Raw genomic sequence first — 17,525 nt, forward strand, 5'->3', positions numbered from 1 at the left:
TTTTTTGTTTATTGACTCATCAGTGCAAGAAAACCCTCCACATATACTGTAACATATGTCAAGCTTTCTGGGGCTGCCCTTATTTTTGGCCCTCCAGTCCTAAAAGAACTCTAACTTGATGCCATTTTTGGACCATATTTTTTGCAGGAAATTATACCCTTTGGGAGCATGTTCTGCCGCACCCACCACACACCGAACAACCTGAACTGGGACCTGAGTGTCAACAGCAAAAAATGATCAGAAGAACTTGAAGTTGTGCATGTCACATCAACCATCTCCAGGGGTTCACCCCATAATAGGACATGAGGGGGCAAATATTCTCCTTTTCACTAATCTTTGAAAAAATGGGGCTCAATAAAATAGGCATGTGGAGTGTCATTTTGTTATTTTGAGGCTGCTTATCATAAGTGTGACAAACTTTTTCATATTTGATTCTTTACTGGTGGTCCTTGTCCTCCAAGAGTCACTCTGAGAAAGTTAAAAATGAAACATTTCAAACATAAGCATGTGGGGTATTGTTTTAGACTACTTCAAGGTCAGTGATTATGAAAATTATGTTACTTTTGATTTTTCTGTAACAATCAGTCAGTCATTATCCAACCCACTATATCCTAACACAGGGTCACGGGGGTCTGCTGGAGCCTATCCCAGCCAACACAGGGCGCAAAGCAGGAACAAATCAAGAATATTTAAACTTTAAACATTTAAATTGAAGCATACATTTTAATATTTCAAATATCTGGTGCAACTAGTCTTGTTTATTATGTACTTCTACCTCATGAAGTAAAGCATTACATTTCTTATGGAAACTGCATTAGAGCAGCTTAGACAAATTCATGATTTTCTTTTTATATCAGTCTGATATTAGAAATTTAAAGTTTGTCAAAACAGTGGGGACAATGTTGTCATGAAAGAAACAGCCATAATTTACATTTTTAATATGTGTTAAACAATAAAATGACATCAAAATTAGTTGTTCATAACGAGCAAAAATATTTGTTATTTAATACAGAAGATTAAAGAAGATTAAAAATTTAAACAAAAATTGCCTGCTTTTATTTTAAATGCTGTCCAGAAATTGTTTTGCATGTGAATAGAATGCATGGTGGGCGGCACGGTGGCGCAGTGGGTAGCGCTGCTGCCTCACAGTTGGGAGACCTGGGGACCTGGGTTTGCTTCCCGGGTCCTCCCTGCGTGGAGTTTGCATGTTCTCCCCGTGTTTGTGTGGGTTTCCTCCGGGTGCTCTGGTTTCCTCCCACAGTCCAAAGACATGCAGGTTAGGTGGATTGGCGATTCTAAATTGGCCCTAGTGTGTGTTTGGTGTGTGGGTGTGTTTGTGTGTGTCCTGCGGTGGGTTGGCACCAATTTTCCCTCTAAGGAGTAGCATATAGTGAGCAAAAAACATTGTTTATGAGAGACATTTTGTTTAAGCCAAAAATTTATGAGCACCAACTCCGACGGTCAGAGTGAGCGATTGTGCGATAAGTACGAGCGACGCCATCGGAATGAGCGATCGTGTGGGAAGTATGAGCGACGCTCTGAATTCATGTGAGCGATCGCTCACGCGCTTAGCTTAGAGGGAACATTGGTTGGCACCCTGCCCGGGATTGGTTCCTGCCTTGTGCCCTGTGTTGGCTGGGATTGGCTCCAGCAGACCCCTGTGTTTGGATTCAGCAGGTTGGAAAATGGATGGATGGAAAGAATGCATGGTGATTTGCTTTGGTGGCATCGAAATCACCAGCCACAGTAATTACTCTACTAAAATATATATTTTCTGCCAGTATAGATCTTAGTGTCCTCTGACACTAGAAAAAGGTGGTTTGGCAAAAGGGATAGATGTTATCCATTGTGGTTGGGTGAATAACTACAGGGAGAGTCCCAAAAGTACTGGTGTGCCAGTGGGGTTGCCCCCTTTAATTCTGAAATAAAGTAACTCAAAATTAGTGCTCGAGGACACAAAATAGAACAATAAAGCAGCCTTCCTGGCTTTGTGGAGAGGCTTGGCCCTTGAGATCAGGTTAGTAATAGGAAGGTTCGTCCTTTCACCAAGTCCAGGTTCAAATGAAACGGAGACATTAGAAGGTGTTTGACCTTTATAGCTGGAAGAGGGGGGATTTTTCTCTTTACACTCTCCACCACCATAATCTATCATCTACGGGGGAGAAGCATGAGCTTCAGATTTGTCATAAATGTCAATCTCTGGTTTTTGACAGATCTTGACATTTTAGGGTCCCCTAATACCAAAAACATTGATATTGATAGGCGTGTGTCTGTCTTCAAAAACTGTGACACACACACAAACACACGCCTATCAATATCAATGTTTTTGGTATTAGGGGACCCTAAAATGTCAAGACCAGACTCTAGAGCTAAAATGGCTGGACGTAAAAATACCAAACTCGAAACTTAAGCCTGTTATGAGATGACGAGCCAAATCGTGCAAGAGAAAGAGGCACTGTAGAGGAACCCTCAAATACCGAAATTCAGTAATTAATTATGAATTCTTCTCATCAATTGCTATCGTAATGACCTATTTTATGATCAGAAAGATCAGCATGAGAGCAGTAAATAATTACTGAAATGTTATAGAATAGTTCAGGTACCTTGGTTCCTAGGGCGCAAATACTACAGACGCTCACAGATTTTTCCTTCAAGGGGCGTCTTCTCGTTGCTGCAGAAGATGAGAAAAAAGACACGGCTGTTATCCACTATAACACAATAACAGGAACCAATTTTTCATTATCAACCTGGTATTTGGTTTACTCGATTATCAGTCCTTCTTCTTACATCAACTTCTGTATGGACATTGTAGTTCCAGTAAGAACTGTACGCTGCTATGCTAACAACAAGCCATGGATTACAAGTGACATCAAGGGCCTTTTGAACCACAAGAAAAGGGCTTTTAAAGGCAGTGATCAGCATGAGCTCAAGCGCGTGCAGAAGGAACTCCGAGTCCAGCTCAAGGCGGTGAAGAAGCAGTATAGAAGAAAGCTGGAGCAGAAGTTGCAGAATAACAGCATGAAGGAAGTGTGGGATGGGATGAAGATCATCACTGGCTGCAACTCGAAGCGGGGTGCCACCATCGAGAGAGACGTGAAGAGAGCAAACCAAATGAACAACTTCTTTAACAGGTTTGACCACCCTAATTCACTCTCACTCTCACCTCAGAGTATTGCACCCTCCACACATCCTTCTGCTGATACCAGCATAGGAGAGACATTCCCCACCCACAATTACAACAGTGCAGGTGAGTAGAGAGCTGAGGAGACTTCGTGCCAGCAAAGCAGCGGGTCCAGATGGAGTATCACCAAGACTGCTGAAGGTCTGTGCATCGGAGCTGGGGGGTCCTCTACAGCGCATCTTCAACCTGAGCCTGGAACAGGGGAGAGTCCCGAGGCTTTGGAAAACATCTTGCATCACCCCACTCCCAAAGGTATCACGTCCTAGTGAGCTGAATGATTTCCGGCCTGTTGCTCTGACATCACATGTGATGAAGACCATGGAGAGGCTGCTGCTTCACCACCTGAGGCCACAGGTTCAACACGCCCTCGACCCTCTGCAATTTGCATATCAGGAGAAGGTGGGAGAGGAGGATGCCATCATCTACATGCTACACCGATCCCTCTCCCACTTGGACAGAGGCAGTGGTGCTGTAAGAATTATGTTTCTAGACTTCTCTAGCGCCTTCAACACAATCCAACCTCTGCTCCTTAGGGACAAGCTGACAGAGATGGGAGTTGATTCATACCTGGTGGCATGGATCGTGGACTATCTTAAAGACAGACCTCAGTATGTGCGTCTTGGGAACTGCATGTCTGACATTGTGGTCAGCAACACACGAGCGCCGCAGGGGACTGTATTTTCTTCGTTCCTGTTCAGCCTATATACATCGGACTTCCAATACAACTCGGAGTCCTGCCACGTGCAAAAGTTCACTGATGAAAGTGCTATTGTGGGCTGCATCAGGAGTGGGCAGGAGGAGGAGTATAGGGACCTAATCAATGACCTTGTTAAATGGTGCGACTCAAACTACCTACACCTGAACACCAGCAAAACCAAGGAGCTGGTGGTGGATTTTAGGAGACCCAGACCTCTCATGGACCCCGTGATCATCAGAGGTGACTGTGTGCAGATGGTGCAGACCTATAAATACCTGGGAGTGCAGCTGGATGATAAATTAGCCTGGATTGCCAATATTGATGCTCTGTGTAAGAAAGGACAGAGCCGGTTATACTACCTTAGAAGGCTGGCGTCCTTCAACATCTGCAATAAGATGCTGCAGATGTTCTATCAGACGATTGTGGCGAGCACCCTCTTCTACGCGGTGGTGTGCTGGGGAGGCAGCATTAAGAAGAAAGATGCCTCACGCCTGGAAAAACTGGTGAGGAAGGCAGGCTCTATTGTTGGCATGGAGCTGGACAGTTTGACATCTGTGGCAGAGCGACGGGCGCTGAGCAGGCTCCTATCAATTATGGAGAATCCACTGCATCCACTAAACAGTGTCATCTCCAGACAGAAGAGCAGCTTCAGCGACAGACAGCTGTCACTGTCCTGCTCCACTGACAGACTGAGGAGATCGTTCCTCCCCCAAACTATGCGACTCTTCAATTCCACCCAGGGGGGGTAAATGTTAACATCATACAAAGTTATTGTCTGTTTTTACCTGCATTATTATCAATCTTTAATTTAATATTGTTTTTTGTATCAGTAAGGTGCTGCTGGAGTATATGAATTTCCCCTTGGGATTAATAAAGTATCTATCTATCTATCTATCTATCTATCTATCTATCTATCTATCTATCTATCTATCTATCTATCTATCTATCTATCTATCTATCTATCTATCTATCTATCTATCTATCTATCTATCTATCTATCTATCTATCTATCTATCTATCTATCTATCTATCTACAAATCGCTAGACTAGGGTGTGCATTAAGCAGGACTGAAAATTTTATGTTAGTAGCACTAAATTGAAGGTGCAAAACACTAGTCATCTGATCTGTGGATCTATACGAGCACTCATGGCACTAGCCTTCCACTGCAGCAGGAATAATGTCTACACATTACTAACCAATCTGGCTCCGCAACTGTCAGGACAGACCAACAGATGACCCACCACAGCGGTGCACTGACAGCATTTGTGTCAAACTGTTTATTGCTTGGACTTGTGATATTTGTTACAGTTCCGGGAATGGGAGAAGCCACCATATGCAATTTGCATTGGCACATCCCGGTTTTAGGATATCATGGTGGCACAGCAGTATGAACTGCTGCCTCATAGATGCAGTGTCCTGGTACAAATCAAATGTCTAGTTAAAGTTCATGTGGCGTTTGCCTGCTCTCCTTGTGCTTCATCTCTAAAGATGTGCTGATTAGTTAAACTGATGACTCTGCATTGTCCTTCTTGTAAGTGTAATTATGTGTGTAAGTGTGAATGGGCCCCGCAATGGACTGCCACCCTGTCCAGGGCTGGTTTCTGCCTTATGCCCAATGTGTTTGACTTGTGCCAATGGATTTGATTAAATGAGGCTGAAAATGTTATATCTGCATTTTACACATATAGTAATTCTAATGATTAATCGCACTTTAATTCAATTTATCATTTAATTCATTCAATGCACTTTCACCAGCTTTTGCTTAAATGACAAAAAAAAGGTTAAAGGCTGGCTGACTGTGCATGCATCAGTTTGGGTACAGTCATGTTTTAAGTCATTAGAAGATGCTATGCATCTCCTTTAGGAATAACAGTAATACCAGTAAAGCACAAGATTTCACAAAGAATAACAAGTGCTCACCTAACAAATCACTTTTGAAGATTGCAGCTTCAGCCCTGCAGTTGTCCACATAGCACCTTACATTCAAAGCAAACTTACAACAAAAAAGTGTGCAAAATGTTAATATATAAAATGTTATTACATTACCATAAAAATATTGGAATCATTAGAAAAGAAGCCTGCCATTTTCTAAAGAAGCTGTTAAATTATTTATAGATGCTACAGGAACTGCTAAGTCCTAAAATTGGCTGAAGGATGTTGGATGAAGGAATTAATAGACGAATATAGTTCTTTTATGGCTTTTGTGTCTCTCTTTAAACACCAAAGGCTGGTTACTTATTGTCTCGTTGTCTATGCTTAAAACTTATAAAAAGCATCAATAAATATTTTTTTTATAAAGAATGCTTGTATAAAAGCAAAACAGATTTGAAAAATGGCACATCTGAGTGTCCCGACAAAGAAACAGGTGACAAAGAGCTGCCCTGCACTGACTGTCTCAAACAGGACTCCTTGTTCTTAGAACTGAGCTCACATTTAATCGAGAAGTTCTTGGCTTTGAATATCTTTTTGATTTAACTCTAATAAAAACTGAACATTGTCATTTAATAAACACTGTACTGTGTACTGTACCGACATAATTTTGTCAATCTGTGGGTTGATTTAATAAAAGTAGGGTCAAGTAGTGTCATCACTGCACTGCACAGAACATAGCTTCTCTAGCCCACAAAGTGTACAGAAGTTCAGGGTGGTCCAGAAACACTGGGGGCAAGGCGGGAGACTGTCCTGGACAGGGTGGCAGTCTGTCTTGCACAAAAATGGTCCTAATTTCCTATTTCCTATAATTTGGCCTGAGTCTGGAACTAAAGAGAGGAATGTAGATACAGTGTGAGCAGGTTATAAACGCATTATAACAAATCTGGATTAAATAAAACGCATTATAACAAATCTGGATTAAATAAAGTGAGAATAAATAACTGAATTATAACAAATCTGCGTTAAATAAAGTGAGAATAAAAATAAAAATACAAATATGACTTTACTGTATTTAGTGAGATGTCAGAGCAGCACCTCACAGCTACCCTATGAAAGATTTCTTAAGCTGTATTTCAGTATACAGAACAGCTGCCTCGAAAATGGACTTGTATGCTAGGAAAAGAATGAATAATTAGATATTCCAGTCCTAAACGTTTTTTTTTTATTATTTGATTGTACCTCTGCAATTTAAAAAAAAAAAAAAAACGGAAACGTTTAGTTCAAAAATGAGCTTCAAATGTGTCTGATTACAGTAAAATGAGGCCCCAAACTTAACTAAAATTTGATCATCTATCTAATTCAATCAGCTTTGCAAGTTAATTTTTCTATGATTTTTATCTGCCTAATCTATACAATATAGGAGAAAATCCAGGCACCTGCAGAAAAAGGCACAACACAAGTAGAACACTCACGCAAATTTGTGACATTAAATTTTATGATTAGACAGAAAAACTATCAGATGAGAATGATAAAATAACTTAAAATGACACTAATGGAAAATAAAGGGCGGCACGATGGCGCAGTGGGTAGCGCTGCTGCCTCGCAGTTGAGAGATCTGGGGACCTGGGTTCGCTTCCCGGGTCCTCCCTGCGTGGAGTTTGCATGTTCTCCCCGTGTTTGCGTGGGTTTCCTCCGGGCGCTCCGGTTTCCTCCCACAGTCCAAAGACATGCAGCTTAGGTGGATTGGCGATTCTAAATTGGCCCTAGTGTGTGGGTGTGTTTGTGTGTGTCCTGTGGTGGGTTGGTACCCTGCCCAGGATTGGTTCCTGCCCTGTGTTGGCTGGGATTGGCTCCAGCAGACCCCCGTGACCCTGTGTTCGGATTCAGTGGGTTGGAAAATGGATGGATGGATGGAAAATAAAGGTTTCTCCAAGTTCGTTCAATGGTTTTAAATCCCCACTAGGTGATGCTTGATGACAGCACAAAGAAAAAGAAGGCAAAAGATGTGCAGAAGCCACTAGAGGGCAGCAAACCCTCCTTGAGTATTTTTGGAAAAGAACTGGTAAAACACCGGCTTGAAAACGCACTCTTACTTATCGTTTACCAGAGAAATACAATGTGCTTACCCAATTCATACTAAATAAATGCATGAAAAAACTGCAGATTGGTTTGGATGATATTTTTCCAAATGTATATAGACATCAAAATAGCACTTTTAAATACTGAACTTGCATAACATTACATTAGATGGTTGCATGGTGGCTCAGTGTTTAACACTGCTGCCTCACAAGTCCACATTCCTGGGTTCAAAACAGGTCCATGTAGGTATTTCTCTGTCCGCTCTGCTTATCCCCACATATCTCAAAGATATGCTTGTTAAATAAAAACTAATAACTGGCCTCCAAATGTTTTGGTTTCTGGCCTGCACCTAATACTTCTGCTCATATCCAGCTCCTCGTATCCTAAAAATGGATTAAGCAGGTTGAATGTGTGGATTAATTAATCAATAGTTTAATTGTAATATTTTTATGAACAAAGTAATGGCAACCCTTATATAGTTTTGGCATCCCTGTTTAAACACCACTGGATGGTTACAATTGCCAAATGAGAACTTTCTGGTATGAATTTACTAAATAATAATTATTTTTAATAAGTGGTGTGAAAAGTAAAATACATTTAATATACAATTACCAAATAATCAAATAATCAGTCAGTCTGCATTTTATATTATGAACATTAGCATTGTGCACAGGGTGATTAACAGAGTCAAAAAACCATAACACAAAATCAAATATAAAAGCTGAGCAATACAATAAAAACAACACAGAAAGGGAGAAAATGCAGTGCTGAGAAATGCCACGACACTCTGAAAGATGTGCTTTAATTTGACATATTTTTAGGGAACTAGTGTTTAAGATGGCAAAAAAAGATAAAAAGTGATCTATTTAAATTCAAGTTGAACTAATACAATACAATACAATACAATTTATTTTTGTATAGCCCAAAATCACACAAGAAGTGCCGCAATGGGCTTTAACAGGCCCTGCCTCTTGACAGCCCCCCAGCCTTGACTCTCTAAGAAGACAAGGAAAAACTCCCCAAAAAAAAAACTTGTAGGGAAAAATGGAACAAAACCTTGGGAAAGGCAATTCAAAGAGAGACCCCTTTCCAGGTAGGTTGGGCGTGCAGTGGGTGTCAAAAAGAAGGGGGTCAATACAATAAAATACAATACAATAGCCTTTATTTACATTATGGCTGCCTAACTGAAGGTTTTTCCATTACAAAGAATGCAATGAGAAGTAAGCAAAGTGAAACTTTTTATTGTCTAATTGAACAGATTACAATATGCAAGCTTTAGAGGCAACTCAGGCCCCTTGTATAGGCACGGTACAATATAATAATACAGTACATTATAAAGAAGAAATGAAAAGAAAATTAAATTAAAAGAAACCCACATCAACACAAGGGGAACATCTATCTATCTATCTATCTATCTATCTATCTATCTATCTATCTATCTATCTATCTATCTATCTATCTATCTATCTATCTATCTATCTATCTATCTATCTATCTATCTGTATAGTGAATTTCATATACATCTTTCTATCTCTTATGAAAAAATATAGACAGATAAATACCAGCTATATAATACAGATAGATAGATAGATAGATAGATAGATAGATAGATAGATAGATAGATAGATAGATAGATAGATAGATAGATAGATAGATAGATAGATAGATAGATAGATAGATAGAATGGCCAAAGTAACAAATCACAGTCAATATGTCAACCTGCCAAAGAATTGTGAGAAGAAACCAAAGCGACAGGAACAAAAGTATTGTGCACACAGAAACCACTGCAATGTTTTCCATGCTGACTCAACCCACCGCACTACTGCAGTGGTGGAGGGATGTGACTCATCTTCATTATATTTTATTGGTTTGTTAACTGGCTGGGATTTAAAATTCTTTCTTTCTTCTTCAATTAAAATTAAAAGTAACAGACACCTAAGCAGTTTCTTTCCCAGGTCCATAGCCCTTTTGGTCCAGTAATTTAGCTCATCTCCCTTGATTACTAATAAGTCCTCTCATGTACTGTATTGAAGGTGTGTGTGAGTGTGTGTGTGCGTGGGTGTGTGCGTGTGTGTGTGTGTGTGCACAGTATATGTACAAGTACAAACTATACACTCACACCTTCGCTTGCACATCATCATTTGCACATCTCTTTTAGAATTGCACTAATTTGCAACCATTTATAATGTACAGTATATTATCTAACTTCTGTTATTTATGGTATTTGTATGTGATGTTGTATTGTGTTATAAGAAGCCCTAAGACTACCAAGTTAAATTATTGTACACTGGTGAATAAAAGTGATTCCGATTCTGATTCTGAAACTGAAGTACATAAGAACAATAATGGGCATGGGGAAAATGAAGAAAACTCTGCATAGTGTTGACCACTGCTGCACTGTGATTATACCCTACTGATTACTGTATTAACAGTAAAAAAAGAAATAACAAGTCAACAAATGTTTTGGATTTACTAAAGTGAGTGATTAAACTGTATAAGTGATAATCTGTCGGGTGAAGAGCTAACATGCATGTCTTTGGAGATGTGACAGGAAAACCTCAAGGAGAGAGAGGTGGCAAGGCAGCCCCAAGTTAACAAGTCGGAAGAAGAAAGAAGTACGGGACTACAGCATGAAGCTGAAAGAAAGCGACTCCGTCACCAAAGTGAATCCACCAGGGAAAGACAAAAGAGAGATAAACTCGCTTAGCCACTGATAGACAAGGGGGGCGAGCACGACTACAAAACGAAACTGCCGACTCTGCATTTCAATTTTTTTTCTGATGATTTCATTAGTTTCTAGGAGCCCGGGCTTTTTACAGCACAGGCTTACACAACTTATTATATAATACCTTCACTTAGAGTAAGGCAGAATAGCAGTGAAGTAAACTGTTTTTTTATTCAACATAACATAAGTAGCTAACACCATAAGAAGCACGGGTATATCTACTGTAGCTGCAGTAGACGGCCGTTCACTCCAGGTTGGTTCAATTCTTCATTACACAGCCTCGTTAAAGGCACACAGCAACTTATGGCATATTCAGATGTCAAATAATAATAATACATTTTTTTCATATGGCACCTGTAATACCTTTTTACTTGGTTGTCTGGTTTTAGACCTGTCTATTAGGTATACCCATCCTTTGAGTGTGGAGCCATGCCTCCAGTAAATAAATATTCATGTTAACAGAATGCACCATTTGAAATGGTTCTTATCAAACCTTTTGTTGAAAAAGTAAACAATCAATACTTTAACCATCTCAAATAAGGGTTCTAAAATAAAGACAAACTGTCAAACTTTAACCATGTCAAGAATTCCAGTAAGACCAATGACACTAATCCTAACCCTAACCCTAATTTTTACATGACTTTTTATCTTGTGGTATGTCACATCTGCCGACCGCAGTTGCTGGTCCATGCCATTTTAAACAGCTCACAATGCAGACAATATCACACTTAGTGGTCATGTTCTGACCATCCAACAAAGTCGTGCTCACCTCTTTTTCTGACAGCTAATAGCATGCTGCCTGATGGAGCCAGTGCAATACTAAGGGTTAACAGGTGGGGCGAAATCAGCATCAATCTCATCCCCCTTTTTTTTTTTTGTTGTGGTGCATAAAACAGGAGAAGTCTGTCAGATGATGAGCTTTTCTTCTGCTTGTGAGGTCCAAAGCCCCCAGTACCTTAGTCCTCGCTGTTGCACACTGTGCATTGTATTTCCAGGTGAGCATTAATTGATTGGATTGACCAGCATAGACTCCACTATAGAAAACCCAGGAGTGGGCACATGGCCAATTTATTGAGGTCTCCAGGACAGTGACTTTATTTTTCACTTTCTCTTATACGATTTTAACCTCCACCATTGTCAACTGCCCATAGTTTTACCATTAAAATGAATGGACAGATATTGTTGGTTTCTATTTATGTTTAATCAGTTTATCTTTGTTCTTTGTGTGTCTTAACCAATTTGCATTTATATGTGTACCAGTTCTGTATTTAGTAATTAGTATAATCTATATTGGTTTATTAACTGAGAGTGTTCACAGCGCTCTGTGGCTGCAGTCAATGAAGAGAGATATACCAAAAATAAGTTGTATTGAATTGAATTGCTTGTCAGCTTTCATGCACACAGAGCCCACTCCTGTGACTAAATCAAAATCACACAGGTCTGATTTTATTGGAGGGACTTTTCTGACTCACTAAGATTATCTAAATGAAGGCTACAAGTGATAATCACTGGAAAAGTCATCCAATGTGACATGGCCTCAATATCACTTCAGCATTTCAGTCTATTAATTTATCACTTCTGTAACAAACTCCGTGTGGTCAGAAGAAATTTAAACATAATTAGGTTCCAAATCAAACATTTCAACCACATGTCAATCAAATTAAATGGTGTAGCTTAACTCCAACTCAGAACACAAGCAGAAGTCGTGTTTATGAAATTCTCAAATAAAATAACAGATCTTATTCCATTTTACAATCAGTGAAATTATATAAGATGCTTACAATATAAAGTTTTTTTAATAATTAACTGAAGGAGTATATTGATGTGGCCAGAACCTGAGGGAACTACAAGAAATATTTTGTAAAGGTTATGTCACATTAAGCGATTTTCAGTCATAGCCTCCATTTACATAATCTTTTTGAGTCGAAGCCAGTTGGTGGCACACTCGTGTGACACTTGGTCGCTTAGAGTGACATACCATGTGACTAGTCCAACTAGTCCGTGTCTCACTTCAATGAAATCAAACAGGTTTGACTTTGTCTTTAGTTTTAGGGATGGGCTCTCTGTGCATGAATGCTGACAGCCAATGAATGATCATCCAGAAATATAATGAAGGCATAGAATACAGTAACAAGGGATAAGAAAAGCAGGTGTTTTGGACCTCATGAACAAAAGAGAAGCTTGTCTGTCTGATTTTGCAATTTTAACATACCACGATGGAGTGGAAAAAAGAAATAATAGGGCCATGACTATGGCTATACTTGCCATACCTGTAAAGTCTTCATACAGCACTGACTCCATCAGGCAGCACATAATTGGCTGTCACAAAAATGGTCAAGCACGACTGTGAGGGATGGTCAGGACTCAGTGAGTTAATGTGACAGTGATCTTCAGTTATATAAATAGTCCGGCAATTAGATCAGCAACTGTGGTCTTGCAAATCTAACATCCCCCATGACTAGAAGTCACATCAAAGTAAAATTTGAGTCAAATTTATTTAGACAGAATATTTAAAAGCAACCACAGTTGAGCCAAATTGCTGAAAAGATATGACATATACTGTGGTGGGCTGGCACCCTGCCCGGGGTTTGTTTCCTGCCTTGCACCCTGTGTTGGCTGGGATTGGCTCCAGCAGACCCCCGTGACCCTGTTGCTAGGATATAGCGGGTTGGATAATGGATGGATGGATGGATGGATATGACATATAATTAACAAACACACAAAAAATAGAACAAATAACAAATAAAATATCATATAATATAATATAATAAAATAAAATCAAAAAACAACAGTGAGAAACTAACTCAACTTAAGTCAAATGTCAAAGCAAAGAGATAGGTTCTCTAAGCAAAGATTTAAAACTTTCAACAGACTGTGTAGTTCTAATATGCAAAGGAAAGTTGTTCCAAACAGACAGAGCAGCTATTGCAAAGGCTCTATCACCTCTACTTTTGTGTTTAGACCGTGGAACATCCAGAAACACTACACTGGCTGACCTAAGAGCTCTAATGAGATTATGAACCTGCAAGATCTTTGCAAGATATTTGATGGTTCTGACCCATTCAAAGCCTTAAAAATCAATACTAAAAGCCTACAATAAATTCTAAATTTTACTGAAAGCCAAAGAATAAATGAATAAAATAGGTGATATTTCATCATATTTTTAACCCAGTTAGAAGGTGAGCATTTTGGATCAACTGAAGATATCGAATTCAAATAGTTTAAACAGCAGGAGATTAAAACATGAATTACTTTTTTTAAATCATTAAAAGAAAAATAGGGTTTTACCTTTGCTAAACCTTTAGTTTAAAATAATTATTTTAACAACAGAACTAATCTGCTTATGGAACTTGAGAGAACTGTTAAATATCAAGACCAAATTCTTAGCAGCTGATCTATTGTACCGAACTAAAGGACCAAGGGTAGTAATTGGGCCATCCAGGGCATGGGGTTGTCCAATCATAACAACTTCTCCCCAGTCTGAGAGCTGTTGTCAGTGTCACATCAGACGTCTCTAGAGGTGTGTCTTCATAGACACACCCACAAGTGATCGGTGTGAGAGGAAAAAATGTCAGCTGTGGGCTCCTTTGATTATATGTGGATACAACATCTTCAAAAAAAAAAGAAACAGAAAAGAATTTGTTGCTTTTATGTTTCTCACTACTTTTGTTTGGTTTGACCTCTTGGTCTGTTTTCTCGAATTTGATTCTTGCCTATTGGTAGGTAGGTTTATTTTGGTTTGTTTTGGTTTCATTGTTTATGCGCTTCTCCCAGTTAACTTGGAAAAAAAAAATCACCTGTCTGTTCCTCAGCCAGACATCAAGATCCAGGAGAACAAAGTTGGTATTGCTGAGACTTGTTACAGCAAGTCACACAACTCTTCTGACATTTCAATAACTTGTAATTGTGATTTTGCAGATATAAAGCTGGAAATTAAAAAGAGATATCCATGAAAGCCAAAATAGTTAAATTTAGTTCATTAATTAAATATAAGCAAAAACAATAAATATGATTTTTGCCAAAGTATTTCATGAGGGCAAAAGGTGAAATACAAATAAAAAACAAAGAAAGGATGGCCAAGAGAAAAATATTTAAAGAAATAAGTGCCAGGTCATCCAAAACATTTACAGAGATGCATTGGTTAGGTAGAGTCCTAAAATACAAAAGTACAGTCTTTGGACTAAAAATGCAAAAAACTAAAAACACAAATTTTCAAAAAGGCAAAATTAATCTGTGAAGATAAACCAATAAGGAAGCAATTAATAACAAGAATCTTACTCAGTTCCCTGGCAGTCAGTCTGGGACCTCTGTACACCTTAAACAGGCCTCAGCTAGCAGCCTTGTTAACTGCTCATCTGCAGTGCCGTAGGGCCCCACTGTTATGATTATGTTTTGTTTTTAATTTTCCAGAGAGGTTCCTGCTATTAAAATTATGTCTATTATGTTTTTCAGGGTTGCTGAATGCAACATTTATTTTAAACTTTGTTTTAGTTTCAGGTTATTTAAAATTTTCTGACCATATCTTGGTTTTTATGGTGCCACTGTGTTGTAGTGTGGTTGCCACCAATTTACTAAAAGCTTGATATTGTGATCTGTGACATGTGATGTCTCTGTTACAATGACATACTGTAAATGGTCTACCCAGAGTGTTTCCATGTCACCTATGATTAGATAATGATATTGAATCTAGCAAGTGCATTTTGTTTTTGATTTCCTGATATAAAGACTATTCTGCTTTGAACTTCAACTACAAATTAGGGTTTTGCTTTTGATTTTTATGCAAAATCTCTTTTAATCTATGGTTACGAACTCCACTTCTTTTACAGCTCACGTTTACTCTCCTGGAGCCTCATGCATAATGCTGTGCGTAGAATTCACACTAAAACATGGCATACGGACAAAAGCGGATATTGTTCGTATGAACAAAAATATACAGATGCATAAATCTGTGCGTTCACCAACTTCCACGTTCTTCCGCTCCATAAATCCCAGTCAGCGTGAAAAGTAACGCACATGCACACGCCTGCTGCCACTCCCCAAACTCCTCCCAGAATTATGCCTCTTTGAATATATAAATCAATATAAATAGCCCTTAAGCATAGCGTTCTGTGAAAAGGCAATGGCAAAAGCACGGGAGGAAATAGAAGAATTTCAGTAAATACCAAGTGGAGGCAAGGAAAAACGTATTATTTGTTGGTTTAAACAGTGGTATAAACAACAAAAGGAAGTCGATCGAGTGACATAGCATGTCGGAGAAACTCGAAAAGCTCAAGTTCACAAAGTCGCACAGTGCCCGAAATAAAAAAGAAGTTGTCAGATATCAAAGTAGCCATAAAAAGGCGAGCCCACCGTCTGAGTGTCATATGAAAGCTTATTAAGGTACAGAGAAAAGAAAAAAAAATAGGGACGCAGTGGGGAAAAAGCTCAAAATGTCAACTTTAATCTTGAAATTTCCACTTTAATCAATGTAGAGAAAAGCCAAGCAAAATGACACCTTTTATTGGCTAACTAGAAAGATTACAATATGCAAGCTTTCGAGGCAACTCAGGCCCCTTCTTCAGGCAAGATGTAAGCATCTTGCCTGAAGAAGGGGCCTGAGTTGCCTCGAAAGCTTGCATATTGTAATCTTTCTAGTTAGCCAATAAAAGGTGTCATTTTGCTTGGCTTTTCTCTACATTCATAATGGCTAACACGGTACAACACCCTAGTACTACACTTTAATCAAATAGTTTATTTTGTCATTCAAGTAGAACATCATAAACTTCATCTTAAAATCATTTAATTTACTAGTTTCTCAAATCCCATCGTAACTAAAGTAACACATTAAATGCTTTGTTTTGTTTATGTTCTTCTATGTGCTCTATGTGTGTGAATCACTACGTGCTTCTTAAACGGGCTTTCTCTTCCTCCAACAAGACACAAAATCCATTACATTCATGATATTACAGCTCTCTGAATAATTTCAATACTGAAATGTATACTTCACTTTCATGATGATAGGAATTAAAGCATGTATTAAACATGGGAACACAGTGGCGCAGTGATAGTGACAAACTGGCGCCTCGTCCAGAGATTGTTCATGCCTCACGCAAGATGCTTGCTGCGCTGTGCGCAACCTTCGATGAAATAATTTATTGCAGTAGTACTGTCTCTTTCAAACGTACTAACATTCAAATCCTGTCCTTCCTTTTCTTTCTCCAAATACCCAATAGCCACACAATCAGCTCCGTAATAGATGTAAAGCCATCTGTAAGCTTAGAACTCCGTTGCTTCAAAACTTTTAAGGAACAGTGAAATATCTTTGTAGTACATGTTTAATTATTCTATCCATCTATCCTTCCAGTGTTGCGCCAGCCCCAGCAAGAATAAAGCGCGAGGCAGGAACAATCCATGAAGTAGGGGCCAGCTCCTTGCTAGCGCTGGGACACCGTGTCCTCACATGTTTAATTATTAATACAATACAATACAATTTATTTTTGTATAGCCCAAAATCACACAAGAAGTGCCGCAATGGGCTTTAACAGGCCCTGCCTCTTGACAGCCCCCCAGCCTTGACTCTCTAAAAAGACAAGGAAAAACTCCCAAAAAAAACCTAGTAGGGAAAAAATGGAAGAAACCTTGGGAAAGGCAGTTCAAAGAGAGACCCCTTTCCAGGTAGGTTGGGCGTACAGTGGGTGTCAAAAAGAAGGGGGTCAATAAAATACAATACATTACAATACACAGAACAGAACAAATCCTCAGTACAGTATAAAGATAAAAATTTTAGAAGTACGGAGCAGAATTTAACAGTAGATGATATCACATAATATGATTTGGATTTCTTTAGAGTCCTGGAGACCTCCTCCATCAAGCTGCCTCCCCCATTTGGCCATTCCACGGCTGAAACAGCGCTTGGCAAGCCAATCCGATGAAAGGACCCCACTTTCCCACGATTCCTGTGATCCTCCATCAGGGATGACTTTACCTTAGG

Source organism: Erpetoichthys calabaricus, chromosome 2 (assembly GCF_900747795.2).
Source record: "Erpetoichthys calabaricus chromosome 2, fErpCal1.3, whole genome shotgun sequence".
Taxonomy (NCBI): Eukaryota; Metazoa; Chordata; class Cladistia; order Polypteriformes; family Polypteridae; genus Erpetoichthys; species Erpetoichthys calabaricus.